Raw genomic sequence first — 14,588 nt, forward strand, 5'->3', positions numbered from 1 at the left:
ATGTTATTTTTTTCAGTGGTTGTTTTCTCTGCTGCAGCAAACAAGATCAGATATGTATTCATAGTTAGACACAAAAGAGTCTTAGAAGGCATTTTTGGCTGGTCTTGTGTATCTCATGCCTTTTACTTTACCTGTTGTAGATGCTGCTGTTGATGGTTCTGTGGTGAGTGTTGTTGTATCTTCTGGAGTGGTTGTCTCAGCTGCAATAGAACAGAAAGACGAAATATAAATGTTGTGGTGATGTTATTTTTTCAGTGGTTGTTTTCTCCACTGCATCAAAAAAGATCAGATATTAATTCATATTTAGTCTCACAAGATTCAAAGAAGGCATTTTTGGCTGGTCTTGTGTATCTCATGCCTTTTACTTTACCTGTTGTAGATGCTGCTGTTGATGGTTCTGTGGTGAGTGTTGTTGTATCTTCTGGTGTGGTTGTCCCAGCTGAAATAAAACAGAAAGACCAAGTATAAATATTACGGTGATGTAATTTTTTTCAGTGGTTGTTTTCTCCGCTGCAGCAAACAAGATCAGATATGTATTCATAGTTAGACACAAAAGAGTCTTAGAAGGCATTGTTGGCTGGTCTTGTGTATCTCATGCCTTTTACTTTACCTGTTGTAGATGCTGCTGTTGATGGTTCTGTGGTGAGTGTTGTTGTATCTTCTGGTGTGGTTGTCTCAGCTGAAATAAAACAGAAAGACCAAATATAAATAATGTGGTGATGTTATTTTTTTAGAGGTTGTTTTCTCCGCTGCAGCAAACAAGATCAGATATTAATTCACAGTGAAAATCTCAGAATTCTAAAAAGACATTTTTCTGTTGGTCTTGTATATCTCATTGATTTTACTTTACCTGTTGTAGATGCTGCCGTTGATGGTTCTGTGGCGAGTGTTGTTGTATCTTCTGGAGTGGTTGTCTCAGCTGAAATAAAACAGAAAGACCAAATATAAATATTGTGGTGATGTTATTTTTTCAGTGGTTGTTTTCTCCGCTACAGCAAAAAGAACAGATATTAATTCATATTTAGACTCACAAGATTCTAAGAAGACATTTTTTGTTGGTCTTGTGTATCTCATGCCTTTTCCTTTACCTGTTGTAGATGCTGCTGTTGATGGTTCTGTGGTGAGTGTTGTTGTATCTTCTGGTGTGGTTGTCTCAGCTGAAATACAACAGAAAGACGAAATATAAATATTGTGGTGATGTTATTTTTTCAGTGGTCGTTTTCTCCGCTGCATCAAAAAAGATGAGATATTAATTCATATTTAGTCTCACAAGATTCTACAAAGACATTTTTCTGTTGGTCTTGTGTATCTCATGGATTTTACTTTACCTGTTGTAGATGCTGCTGTTGATGGTTCTGTGGTGAGTGTTGTTGTATCTTCTGGTGTGGTTGTCTCAGCTGAAATAAAACAGAAAGACCAAATATAAATATTGTGGTGATGTTATTTTTTCCAGTGGTTGTTTTCTCCGCTGCAGCAAACAAGATCAGATATTAATTCATAGTTAGACTCTCAAAATTCTACAAAGACATTTTTCTGTTGGTCTTGTGTATCTCATGGATTTTACTTTACCTGTTGTAGATGCTGCCGTTGATGGTTCTGTGGTGAGTGTTGTTGTATCTTCTGGAGTGGTTGTCTCAGCTGAAATAAAACAGAAAGACCAAATATAAATATTGTGGTGATGTTATTTTTTCAGTGGTTGTTTTCTCCGCTACAGCAAAAAGAACAGATATTAATTCATATTTAGACTCACAAGATTCTAAGAAGACATTTTTTGTTGGTCTTGTGTATCTCATGGATTTTACTTTACCTGTTGTAGATACTGCTGTTGATGGTTCTGTGGTGACTGTTGTTGTATCTTCTGGTGTGGTTGTCTCAGCTGAAATAAAACAGAAAGACCAAATATAAATATTGTGGTGATGTTATTTTTTTCAGTGGTTGTTTTCTCTGCTGCAGCAAACAAGATCAGATATGTATTCATAGTTAGACACAAAAGAGTCTTAGAAGGCATTTTTGGCTGGTCTTGTGTATCTCATGCCTTTTACTTTACCTGTTGTAGATGCTGCTGTTGATGGTTCTGTGGTGAGTGTTGTTGTATCTTCTGGAGTGGTTGTCTCAGCTGCAATAGAACAGAAAGACGAAATATAAATGTTGTGGTGATGTTATTTTTTCAGTGGTTGTTTTCTCCACTGCATCAAAAAAGATCAGATATTAATTCATATTTAGTCTCACAAGATTCAAAGAAGGCATTTTTGGCTGGTCTTGTGTATCTCATGCCTTTTACTTTACCTGTTGTAGATGCTGCTGTTGATGGTTCTGTGGTGAGTGTTGTTGTATCTTCTGGTGTGGTTGTCCCAGCTGAAATAAAACAGAAAGACCAAGTATAAATATTACGGTGATGTAATTTTTTTCAGTGGTTGTTTTCTCCGCTGCAGCAAACAAGATCAGATATGTATTCATAGTTAGACACAAAAGAGTCTTAGAAGGCATTGTTGGCTGGTCTTGTGTATCTCATGCCTTTTACTTTACCTGTTGTAGATGCTGCTGTTGATGGTTCTGTGGTGAGTGTTGTTGTATCTTCTGGTGTGGTTGTCTCAGCTGAAATAAAACAGAAAGACCAAATATAAATAATGTGGTGATGTTATTTTTTTAGAGGTTGTTTTCTCCGCTGCAGCAAACAAGATCAGATATTAATTCACAGTGAAAATCTCAGAATTCTAAAAAGACATTTTTCTGTTGGTCTTGTATATCTCATTGATTTTACTTTACCTGTTGTAGATGCTGCCGTTGATGGTTCTGTGGCGAGTGTTGTTGTATCTTCTGGAGTGGTTGTCTCAGCTGAAATAAAACAGAAAGACCAAATATAAATATTGTGGTGATGTTATTTTTTCAGTGGTTGTTTTCTCCGCTACAGCAAAAAGAACAGATATTAATTCATATTTAGACTCACAAGATTCTAAGAAGACATTTTTTGTTGGTCTTGTGTATCTCATGCCTTTTCCTTTACCTGTTGTAGATGCTGCTGTTGATGGTTCTGTGGTGAGTGTTGTTGTATCTTCTGGTGTGGTTGTCTCAGCTGAAATACAACAGAAAGACGAAATATAAATATTGTGGTGATGTTATTTTTTCAGTGGTCGTTTTCTCCGCTGCATCAAAAAAGATGAGATATTAATTCATATTTAGTCTCACAAGATTCTACAAAGACATTTTTCTGTTGGTCTTGTGTATCTCATGGATTTTACTTTACCTGTTGTAGATGCTGCTGTTGATGGTTCTGTGGTGAGTGTTGTTGTATCTTCTGGTGTGGTTGTCTCAGCTGAAATAAAACAGAAAGACCAAATATAAATATTGTGGTGATGTTATTTTTTCCAGTGGTTGTTTTCTCCGCTGCAGCAAACAAGATCAGATATTAATTCATAGTTAGACTCTCAAAATTCTACAAAGACATTTTTCTGTTGGTCTTGTGTATCTCATGGATTTTACTTTACCTGTTGTAGATGCTGCCGTTGATGGTTCTGTGGTGAGTGTTGTTGTATCTTCTGGAGTGGTTGTCTCAGCTGAAATAAAACAGAAAGACCAAATATAAATATTGTGGTGATGTTATTTTTTCAGTGGTTGTTTTCTCCGCTACAGCAAAAAGAACAGATATTAATTCATATTTAGACTCACAAGATTCTAAGAAGACATTTTTTGTTGGTCTTGTGTATCTCATGGATTTTACTTTACCTGTTGTAGATACTGCTGTTGATGGTTCTGTGGTGACTGTTGTTGTATCTTCTGGTGTGGTTGTCTCAGCTAAAATAAAACAGAAAGACCAAATATAAATATTGTGGTGATGTTATTTTTTCCAGTGGTTGTTTTCTCCGCTGCAGCAAAAAAGATCAGATATTAATTCATATTTAGACTCTGAGAATTCTACAAAGACATTTTTCTGTTGGTCTTGTGTATCTCATGGATTTTTACTTTACCTGTTGTAGATGCTGCTGTTGATGGTTCTGTGGTGAGTGTTGTTGTATCTTCTGGAGTGGTTGTCTCAGCTGTAATAGAACAGAAAGACGAAATATAAATGTTGTGGTAATGTTATTTTTTCAGTGGTTGTTTTCTCCGCTGCAGCAAAAAAGATCAGATATTAATTCATAGTTAGACTCTCAAAATTCTACAAAGACATTTTTCTGTTGGTCTTGTGTATCTCATGGATTTTACTTTACCTGTTGTAGATGCTGCTGTTGATGGTTCTGTGGTGAGTGTTGTTGTATCTTCTGGTGTGGTTGTCTCAGCTGAAATACAACAGAAAGACGAAATATAAATATTGTGGTGATGTTATTTTTTCAGTGGTCGTTTTCTCCGCTGCATCAAAAAAGATCAGATATTAATTCATATTTAGTCTCACAAGATTCTAAGAAGACATTTTTTGTAGGTCTTGTGTATCTCATGCCTTTTACTTTACCTGTTGTAGATGCTGCTGTTGATGGTTCTGTGGTGACTGTTGTTGTATCTTCTGGTGTGGTTGTCTCAGCTGCAATAAAACAGAAAGACAAAATATAAATATTGTGGTAATGTTATTTTTTCAGTGGTTGTTATTTCCACTGCAGCAAAAAAAATCAGATATTAATTCATATTTAGTCTCACAACATTCTAAGAAGACATTTTTTGTTGGTCTTGTGTATCTCATGCCTTTTACTTTACCTGTTGTAGATGCTGCTGTTGATGAGTCTGTGGTGAGTGTTGTTGTATCTTCTGGTGTGGTTGTCTCAGCTGCAATAAAACAGAAAGACCAAATATAAATATTGTGGTGATTTTATTTTTTTTTAGTGGTTGTTTTCTCCGCTGCAGCAAAAAAGATCAGATATTAATTCATAGTTAGACTCTCAAAATTCTACAAAGATATTTTTCTGTTGGTCCTGTGTATCTCATGGATTTTACTTTACCTGTTGTAGATGCTGCTGTTGATGGTTCTGTGGTGAGTGTTGTTGTATCTTCTGGAGTGGTTGTCTCAGCTGCAATAAAACAGAAAGACAAAATATAAATATTGTGGTAATGTTATTTTTTCAGTGGTTGTTTTTTCCGCTGCAGCAAAAAAGATCAGATGTTAATTCATATTTAGACTCACAAGATTCTAAGAAGACATTTTTGGTTGGTCTTGTGTATCTCATGCCTTTTACTTTACCTGTTGTTGATGCTGCTGTTGATGGTTCTGTGGTGAGTGTTGTTGTATCTTCTGATGTGGTTGTCTGAGCTGAAATAAAACAGAAAGACCAAATATAAATATTGTGGTGATGTTTTTTTTTCAGTGGTTGTTTTCTCCGCTGCAGCAAACAAGATCAGATATGTATTCATGGTTAGACTCTCAGAATTCTACAAAGACATTTTTCTGTTGGTCTTGTGTATCTCATGGATTTTACTTTACCTGTTATAGATGCTGCCATTGATGGTTCTGTGGTGAGTGTTGTTGTATCTTCTGGAGTGGTTGTCTCAGCTGCAATAAAACAGAAAGACGAAATATAAATATTGTGGTGATGTTATTTTTTCAGTGGTTGTTTTCTCCGCTACAGCAAAAAGATCAGATATTAATTCATATTTACAAACAAAAGACTCTAAGGAGGCATTTTTTGTTGGTCTTGTGTATCTCATGCCTTTTCCTTTACCTGTTGTAGATGCTGCTGTTGATGGTTCTGTGGTGAGTGTTGTTGTATCTTCTGGTGTGGTTGTCTCAGCTGAAATAAAACAGAAAGACCAAATATAAATATTGTGGTGATGTTATTTTTTCCAGTGGTTGTTTTCTCCGCTGCAGCAAAAAAGATCAGATATTAATTCAAATTTAGACTCTCAGAATTCTACAAAGACATTTTTCTGTTGGTCTTGTGTATCTCATGGATTTTACTTTACCTGTTGTAGATGCTGCCGTTGATGGTTCTGTGGCGAGTGTTGTTGTATCTTCTGGAGTGGTTGTCACAGCTGAAATTAAACAGAAAGACGAAATATAAATGTTGTGGTAATGTTATTTTTTCAGTGGTTGTTTTCTCCGCTGCAGCAAAAAGATCAGATATTAATTCATATTTAGACTCTCAGAATTCTACAAAGACATTTTTCTGTTGGTCTTGTGTATCTCATGGATTTTACTTTACCTGTTGTAGATGCTGCTGTTGATGGTTCTGTGGTGAGTGTTGTTTTATCTTCTGGAGTGGTTGTCTCAGCTGCAATAAAAGAGAAAGACGAAATATAAATATTGTGGTAATGTTATTTCTTCAGTGGTTGTTTTCTCCGCTGCAGCAAAGAAGATCAGATATTAATTCATAGTTAGACTCTCAAAATTCTACAAAGACATTTTTCTGTTGGTCTTGTGTATCTCATGGATTTTACTTTACCTGTTGTAGATGCTACTGTTGATGGTTCTGTGGTGAGTGTTGTTGTATCTTCTGGAGTGGTTGTCTCAGCTGCAATAAAACAGAAAGACCAAATACAAATATTGTGGTAATGTTATTTTTTCAGTGGTTGTTTTCTCCGCTGCAGCAAAAAGATCAGATATTAATTCATATTTCGACACAAAAGAGTCTAAGAAGGCATTTTTTGTTGATCTTGTGTATCTCATGCCTTTTACTTTACCTGTTGTTGATGCTGCTGTTGATGGTTCTGTGGTGAGTGTTGTTGTATCTTCTGGTGTGGTTGTCTCAGCTGAAATACAACAGAAAGACGAAATATAAATATTGTGGTGAAGTTATTTTTTTAGTGGTTGTTTTCTCCGCAACAACAAAAAAGATCAGATATTAATTCATAGTTAGACTCTCAAAATTCTACAAAGATATTTTTCTGTTGGTCTTGTGTATCTCATGGATTTTACTTTACCTGTTGTAGATGCTACTGTTGATGGTTCTGTGGTGAGTGTTGTTGTATCTTCTGGAGTGGTTGTCTCAGCTGCAATAAAACAGAAAGACCAAATACAAATATTGTGGTAATGTTATTTTTTCAGTGGTTGTTTTCTCCGCTGCAGCAAAAAGATCAGATATTAATTCATATTTAGACTCACAATATTCTGGGAAGACATTTTTTGTTGGTCTTGTGTATCTCATACCTTTTACTTTACCTGTTGTAGATACTGCTGTTGATGGTTCTGTGGTGACTGTTGTTGTATCTTCTGGTGTGGTTGTCTCAGCTGAAATAAAACAGAAAGACCAAATATAAATATTGTGGTGATGTTATTTTTTCCAGTGGCTGTTTTCTCTGCTGCAGCAAAAAAGATCAGATATGAATTCATATTTAGACTCTCAGAATTCTACAAAGACATTTTTCTGTTGGTCTTGTGTATCTCATGGATTTTACTTTACCTGTTATAGATGCTGCCATTGATGGTTCTGTGGTGAGTGTTGTTGTATCTTCTGGAGTGGTTGTCTCAGCTGCAATAAAACAGAAAGACGAAATATAAATATTGTGGTGATGTTATTTTTTCAGTGGTTGTTTTCTCCGCTACAGCAAAAAGATCAGATATTAATTCATATTTACAAACAAAAGACTCTAAGGAGGCATTTTTTGTTGGTCTTGTGTATCTCATGCCTTTTCCTTTACCTGTTGTAGATGCTGCTGTTGATGGTTCTGTGGTGAGTGTTGTTGTATCTTCTGGTGTGGTTGTCTCAGCTGAAATAAAACAGAAAGACCAAATATAAATATTGTGGTGATGTTATTTTTTCCAGTGGTTGTTTTCTCCGCTGCAGCAAAAAAGATCAGATATTAATTCAAATTTAGACTCTCAGAATTCTACAAAGACATTTTTCTGTTGGTCTTGTGTATCTCATGGATTTTACTTTACCTGTTGTAGATGCTGCCGTTGATGGTTCTGTGGCGAGTGTTGTTGTATCTTCTGGAGTGGTTGTCACAGCTGAAATTAAACAGAAAGACGAAATATAAATGTTGTGGTAATGTTATTTTTTCAGTGGTTGTTTTCTCCGCTGCAGCAAAAAGATCAGATATTAATTCATATTTAGACTCTCAGAATTCTACAAAGACATTTTTCTGTTGGTCTTGTGTATCTCATGGATTTTACTTTACCTGTTGTAGATGCTGCTGTTGATGGTTCTGTGGTGAGTGTTGTTTTATCTTCTGGAGTGGTTGTCTCAGCTGCAATAAAAGAGAAAGACGAAATATAAATATTGTGGTAATGTTATTTCTTCAGTGGTTGTTTTCTCCGCTGCAGCAAAGAAGATCAGATATTAATTCATAGTTAGACTCTCAAAATTCTACAAAGACATTTTTCTGTTGGTCTTGTGTATCTCATGGATTTTACTTTACCTGTTGTAGATGCTACTGTTGATGGTTCTGTGGTGAGTGTTGTTGTATCTTCTGGAGTGGTTGTCTCAGCTGCAATAAAACAGAAAGACCAAATACAAATATTGTGGTAATGTTATTTTTTCAGTGGTTGTTTTCTCCGCTGCAGCAAAAAGATCAGATATTAATTCATATTTCGACACAAAAGAGTCTAAGAAGGCATTTTTTGTTGATCTTGTGTATCTCATGCCTTTTACTTTACCTGTTGTTGATGCTGCTGTTGATGGTTCTGTGGTGAGTGTTGTTGTATCTTCTGGTGTGGTTGTCTCAGCTGAAATACAACAGAAAGACGAAATATAAATATTGTGGTGAAGTTATTTTTTTAGTGGTTGTTTTCTCCGCAACAACAAAAAAGATCAGATATTAATTCATAGTTAGACTCTCAAAATTCTACAAAGATATTTTTCTGTTGGTCTTGTGTATCTCATGGATTTTACTTTACCTGTTGTAGATGCTACTGTTGATGGTTCTGTGGTGCGTGTTGTTGTATCTTCTGGAGTGGTTGTCTCAGCTGCAATAAAACAGAAAGACCAAATACAAATATTGTGGTAATGTTATTTTTTCAGTGGTTGTTTTCTCCGCTGCAGCAAAAAGATCAGATATTAATTCATATTTAGACTCACAAGATTCTGAGAAGACATTTTTTGTTGGTCTTGTGTATCTCATACCTTTTACTTTACCTGTTGTAGATACTGCTGTTGATGGTTCTGTGGTGACTGTTGTTGTATCTTCTGGTGTGGTTGTCTCAGCTGAAATAAAACAGAAAGACCAAATATAAATATTGTGGTGATGTTATTTTTTCCAGTGGCTGTTTTCTCTGCTGCAGCAAAAAAGATCAGATATGAATTCATATTTAGACTCTCAGAATTCTACAAAGACATTTTTCTGTTGGTCTTGTGTATCTCATGGATTTTACTTTACCTGTTGTAGATGCTGCTGTTGATGGTTCTGTGGTGAGTGTTGTTGTATCTTCTGGAGTGGTTGTCTCAGCTGCAATAAAACAGAAAGACAAAATATAAATATTGTGGTAATGTTATTTTTTCAGTGGTTGTTTTTTCCGCTGCAGCAAGAAAGATCAGATGTTAATTCATATTTAGACTCACAAGATTCTAAGAAGACATTTTTAGTTGGTCTTGTGTATCTCATGCCTCATGCCTTTTACATTACCTGTTGTAGATGCTGCTGTTGATGGTTCTGTGGTGAGTGTTGTTTTATCTTCTAGAGTGGTTGTCTCAGCTGCAATAAAACAGAAAGACTAAATATAAATATGGTGGTGATGTTATTTTTTCAGTGGTTGTTTACTCCGCTACAGCAAAAAGATCAGATATTAATTCATATTTACACACAAAAGACTCTAAGGAGGCATTTTTTGTTGGTCTTGTGTATCTCATGCCTTTTCCTTTACCTGTTGTAGATGCTGCTGTTGATTGTTCTGTGGTGAGTGTTGTTGTATCTTCTGGTGTGGTTGTCTCAGCTGAAATAAAACAGAAAGACCAAATATAAATATTGTGGTGATGTTATTTTTTCCAGTGGTTGTTTTCTCCGCTGCAGCAAAAAAGATCAGATATTAATTCAAATTTAGATTCTCAGAATTCCACAAAGACATTTTTCTGTTGGTCTTGTGTATCTCATGGATTTTACTTTACCTGTTGTAGATGCTGCCGTTGATGGTTCTGTGGTGAGTGTTGTTGTATCTTCTGGAGTGGTTGTCACAGCTGAAATTAAACAGAAAGACGAAATATAAATGTTGTGGTAATGTTATTTTTTCAGTGGTTGTTTTCTCCGCTGCAGCAAAAAGATCAGATATTAATTCATATTTAGACTCTCAGAATTCTACAAAGACATTTTTCTGTTGGTCTTGTGTATCTCATGGATTTTACTTTACCTGTTGTAGATGCTGCCGTTGATGGTTCTGTGGTGAGTGTTGTTGTATCTTCTGGAGTGGTTGTCACAGCTGAAATTAAACAGAAAGACGAAATATAAATATTGTGGTGATGTTATTATTTCAGTGGTTGTTTTCTCCGTTGCAGCAAAAAAGATCAGATATTAATTCATATTTAGACACACAAGATTCTAAGAAGACATTTTTTGTTGGTCTTGTGTATCTCATGCCTTTTACATTACCTGTTGTAGATGCTGCTGTTGATGGTTCTGTGGTGAGTTTTGTTTTATCTTCTGGAGTGGTTGTCTCAGCTGCAATAAAACAGAAAGACGAAATATAAATATTGTGGTGATGTTATTTTTTCAGTGGTTGTTTTCTCCACTACAGCAAAATGATCAGATATTAATTCAAATTTAGACTCTCAGAATTCTACAAAGACATTTTTCTGTTGGTCTTGTGTATCTCATGGATTTTACTTTACCTGTTGTAGATGCTGCCGTTGATGGTTCTGTGGTGAGTGTTGTTGTATCTTCTAGTGTGGTTGTCTCAGCTGAAATAAAACAGAAAGACCAAATATAAATATTGTGGTGGTGTTATTTATTTAGAGGTTGTTTTCTCCGCTGCAGCAAAAAGATCAGATATTAATTCATATGTAGACACAAAAGTGTCTAAGAAGGCATTTTTTGTTGGTCTTGTGTATCTGATGCCTTTTACTTTACCTGTTGTAGATGCAGCTGTTGATGAGTCTGTGGTGACTGTTGTTGTATCTTCTGGTGTGGTTGTCTCAGCTGAAATAAAACAGAAAGACCAAATATAAATATTGTGGTGATGTTATTTATTTAGAGGTTGTTTTCTCCGCTGCAGCAAACAAGATCAGATATTAATTCACAGTGAAAATCTCAGAATTCTACAAAGACATTTTTCTGTTGGTCTTGTGTATCTCATGGATTTTACTTTACCTGTTGTAGATGCTACTGTTGATGGTTCTGTGGTGAGTGTTGTTGTATCTTCTGGAGTGGTTGTCTCAGCTGCAATAAAACAGAAAGACCAAATACAAATATTGTGGTAATATTATTTTTTCAGTGGTTGTTTTCTCCGCTGCAGCAAAAAGATCAGATATTAATTCATATTTAGACTCACAAGATTCTGAGAAGACATTTTTTTTGGTCTTGTGTATCTCATACCTTTTACTTTACCTGTTGTTGATGCTGCTGTTGATGGTTCTGTGGTGAGTGTTGTTGTATCATCTGGTGTGGTTGTCTCAGCTGAAATAAAACAGAAAGACGAAATATAAATATTGTGGTGATGTTATTTATTTAGAGGTTGTTTTCTCCGCTGCAGCAAACAAGATCAGATATTAATTCACAGTGAAAATCTCAGAATTCTACAAAGACATTTTTCTGTTGGTCTTGTATATCTCATTGATTTTACTTTACCTGTTGTAGATGCTGCCGTTGAAGGTTCTGTGGTGAGTGTTGTTGTATCTTCTGGTGTGGTTGTCTCAGCTGAAATAAAACAGAAAGACCAAATATAAATATTGTGGTAATGTTATTTTTTCAGTGGTTGTTTTTTCCGCTGCAGCAAAAAAGATCAGATGTTTATTCATATTTAGACTCACAAGATTCTAAGAAGACATTTTTTGTTGATCTTGTGTATCTCATGCCTTTTACTTTACCTGTTGTTGATGCTGCTGTTGATGGTTCTGTGGTGAGTGTTGTTGTATCTTCTGGTGTGGCTGTCTCAGCTGAAATACAACAGAAAGACGAAATATAAATATTGTGGTGAAGTTATTTTTTTAGTGGTTGTTTTCTCCGCTACAACAAAAAAGATCAGATATTAATTCATAGTTAGACTCTCAAAATTCTACAAAGATATTTTTCTGTTGGTCTTGTGTATCTCATGGATTTTACTTTACCTGTTGTAGATGCTACTGTTGATGGTTCTGTGGTGAGTGTTGTTTTATCTTCTGGAGTGGTTGTCTCAGCTGCAATAAAACAGAAAGACCAAATACAAATATTGTGGTAATGTTATTTTTTCAGTGGTTGTTTTCTCCGCTGCAGCAAAAAGATCAGATATTAATTCATATTTAGACTCACAAGATTCTGAGAAGACATTTTTTGTTGGTCTTGTGTATCTCATACCTTTTACTTTACTTGTTGTAGATACTGCTGTTGATGGTTCTGTGGTGACTGTTGTTGTATCTTCTGGTGTGGTTGTCTCAGCTGAAATAAAACAGAAAGACCAAATATAAATATTGTGGTGATGTTATTTTTTCCAGTGGTTGTTTTCTCTGCTGCAGCAAAAAAGATCAGATATTAATTCATATTTAGACTCTCAGAATTCTACAAAGACATTTTTCTGTTGGTCTTGTGTATCTCATGGATTTTACTTTACCTGTTGTAGATGCTGCTGTTGATGGTTCTGTGGTGAGTGTTGTTGTATCTTCTGGAGTGGTTGTCTCAGCTGCAATAAAACAGAAAGACAAAATATAAATATTGTGGTAATGTTATTTTTTCAGTGGTTGTTTTCTCCGCTGCAGCAAAAAAGATCAGATGTTAATTCATATTTAGACTCACAAGATTCTAAGAAGACATTTTTTGTTGGTCTTGTGTATCTCATGCCTCATGCCTTTTACATTACCTGTTGTAGATGCTGCTGCTGATGGTTCTGTGGTGAGTGTTGTTTTATCTTCTAGAGTGGTTGTCTCAGCTGCAATAAAACAGAAAGACGAAATATAAATATTGTGGTGATGTTATTTTTTCAGTGGTTGTTTTCTCCGCTACAGCGAAAAGATCAGATATTAATTCATATTTACACACAAAAGACTCTAAGGAGGCATTTTTTGTTGGTCTTGTGTATCTCATGCCTTTTCCTTTACCTGTTGTAGATGCTGCTGTTGATGGTTCTGTGGTGAGTGTTGTTGTATCTTCTGGTGTGGTTGTCTCAGCTGAAATATAACAGAAAGACCAAATATAAATATTGTGGTGATGTTATTTTTTCCAGTGGTTGTTTTCTCCGCTGCAGCAAAAAAGATCAGATATTAATTCAAATTTAGACTCTCAGAATTCTACAAAGACATTTTTCTGTTGGTCTTGTGTATCTCATGCCTTTTACTTTACCTGTTGTAGATGCTGCCGTTGATGGTTCTGTGGTGAGTGTTGTTGTATCTTCTGGAGTGGTTGTCACAGCTGAAATTAAACAGAAAGACGAAATATAAATGTTGTGGTAATGTTATTTTTTCAGTGGTTGTTTTCTCCGCTGCAGCAAAAAGATCAGATATTAATTCATATTTAGACTCTCAGAATTCTACAAAGACATTTTTCTGTTGGTCTTGTGTATCTCATGGATTTTACTTTACCTGTTGTAGATGCTGCTGTTGATGGTTCTGTGGTGAGTGTTGTTTTATCGTCTGGAGTGGTTGTCTCAGCTGCAATAAAACAGAAAGACGAAATATAAATATTGTGGTGATGTTATTTTTTCAGTGGTTGTTTTCTCCGCTACAGCAAAAAGATCAGATATTAATTCATATTTCGACACAAAAGAGTCTAAGAAGGCATTTTTTGTTGATCTTGTGTATCTCATGCCTTTTACTTTACCTGTTGTTGTTGCTGCTGTTGATGGTTCTGTGGTGAGTGTTGTTGTATCTTCTGGTGTGGTTGTCTCAGCTGAAATACAACAGAAAGACGAAATATAAATATTGTGGTGAAGTTATTTTTTTAGTGGTTGTTTTCTCCGCTACAACAAAAAAGATCAGATATTAATTCATAGTTAGACTCTCAAAATTCTACAAAGATATTTTTCTGTTGGTCTTGTGTATCTCCTGGATTTTACTTTACCTGTTGTAGATGCTACTGTTGATAGTTCTGTGGTGAGTGTTGTTGTATCTTCTGGAGTGGTTGTCTCAGCTGCAATAAAACAGAAAGACGAAATATAAATATTGTGGTGATGTTATTTTTTCAGTGGTTGTTTTCTCCGCTGCAGCAAAAAGATCAGATATTAATTCATATTTAGACTCACAAGATTCTAAGAAGACATTTTTTGTTGGTCTTGTGTATCTCATGCCTCATGCCTTTTACATTACCTGTTGTAGATGCTGCTGTTGATGGTTCTGTGTTGAGTGTTGTTGTATCATTTGTTTGGGCTGAAATAAAATAGAAAAACCAAATATATATATATATTGTGGTGATGTTATTTTTTTAGTTGTGCCAGTTTAGTGCAGTGGTGTTCCATTTCATGGGCACTGGATTTGCCCTGCCCAAATTTATTTAATACACTGTATACAGGGTGATTAGCAAGTAAGTGTACCACACTAAATGATATGGTGCATTGATGCTGCATTCTTCAAACACCCTGTATATATATATATATATATATATATATATATATATATATA

The 14,588-nt window shown here is 35.3% G+C and overlaps 1 long non-coding RNA gene across 1 annotated transcript; it reads right to left on the reverse strand.

Annotated features, from left to right (window-relative positions):
* Positions 1 to 13,314: 13,314 nt before the first annotated feature.
* LOC131739985 (uncharacterized) lies at positions 13,315 to 13,845 on the reverse strand. Its single transcript, XR_009330616.1, has 3 exons — positions 13,792 to 13,845; positions 13,554 to 13,622; positions 13,315 to 13,383 (listed from the first exon to the last, which is right to left on the reverse strand). It is a non-coding gene; the product is annotated as an uncharacterized LOC131739985 (long non-coding RNA).
* Between the last annotated feature and the right edge of the window lie 743 nt (positions 13,846 to 14,588).

Source organism: Acipenser ruthenus, chromosome 12 (genome assembly GCF_902713425.1).
Source record: "Acipenser ruthenus chromosome 12, fAciRut3.2 maternal haplotype, whole genome shotgun sequence".
NCBI classification, from domain to species: domain Eukaryota; kingdom Metazoa; phylum Chordata; class Actinopteri; order Acipenseriformes; family Acipenseridae; genus Acipenser; species Acipenser ruthenus.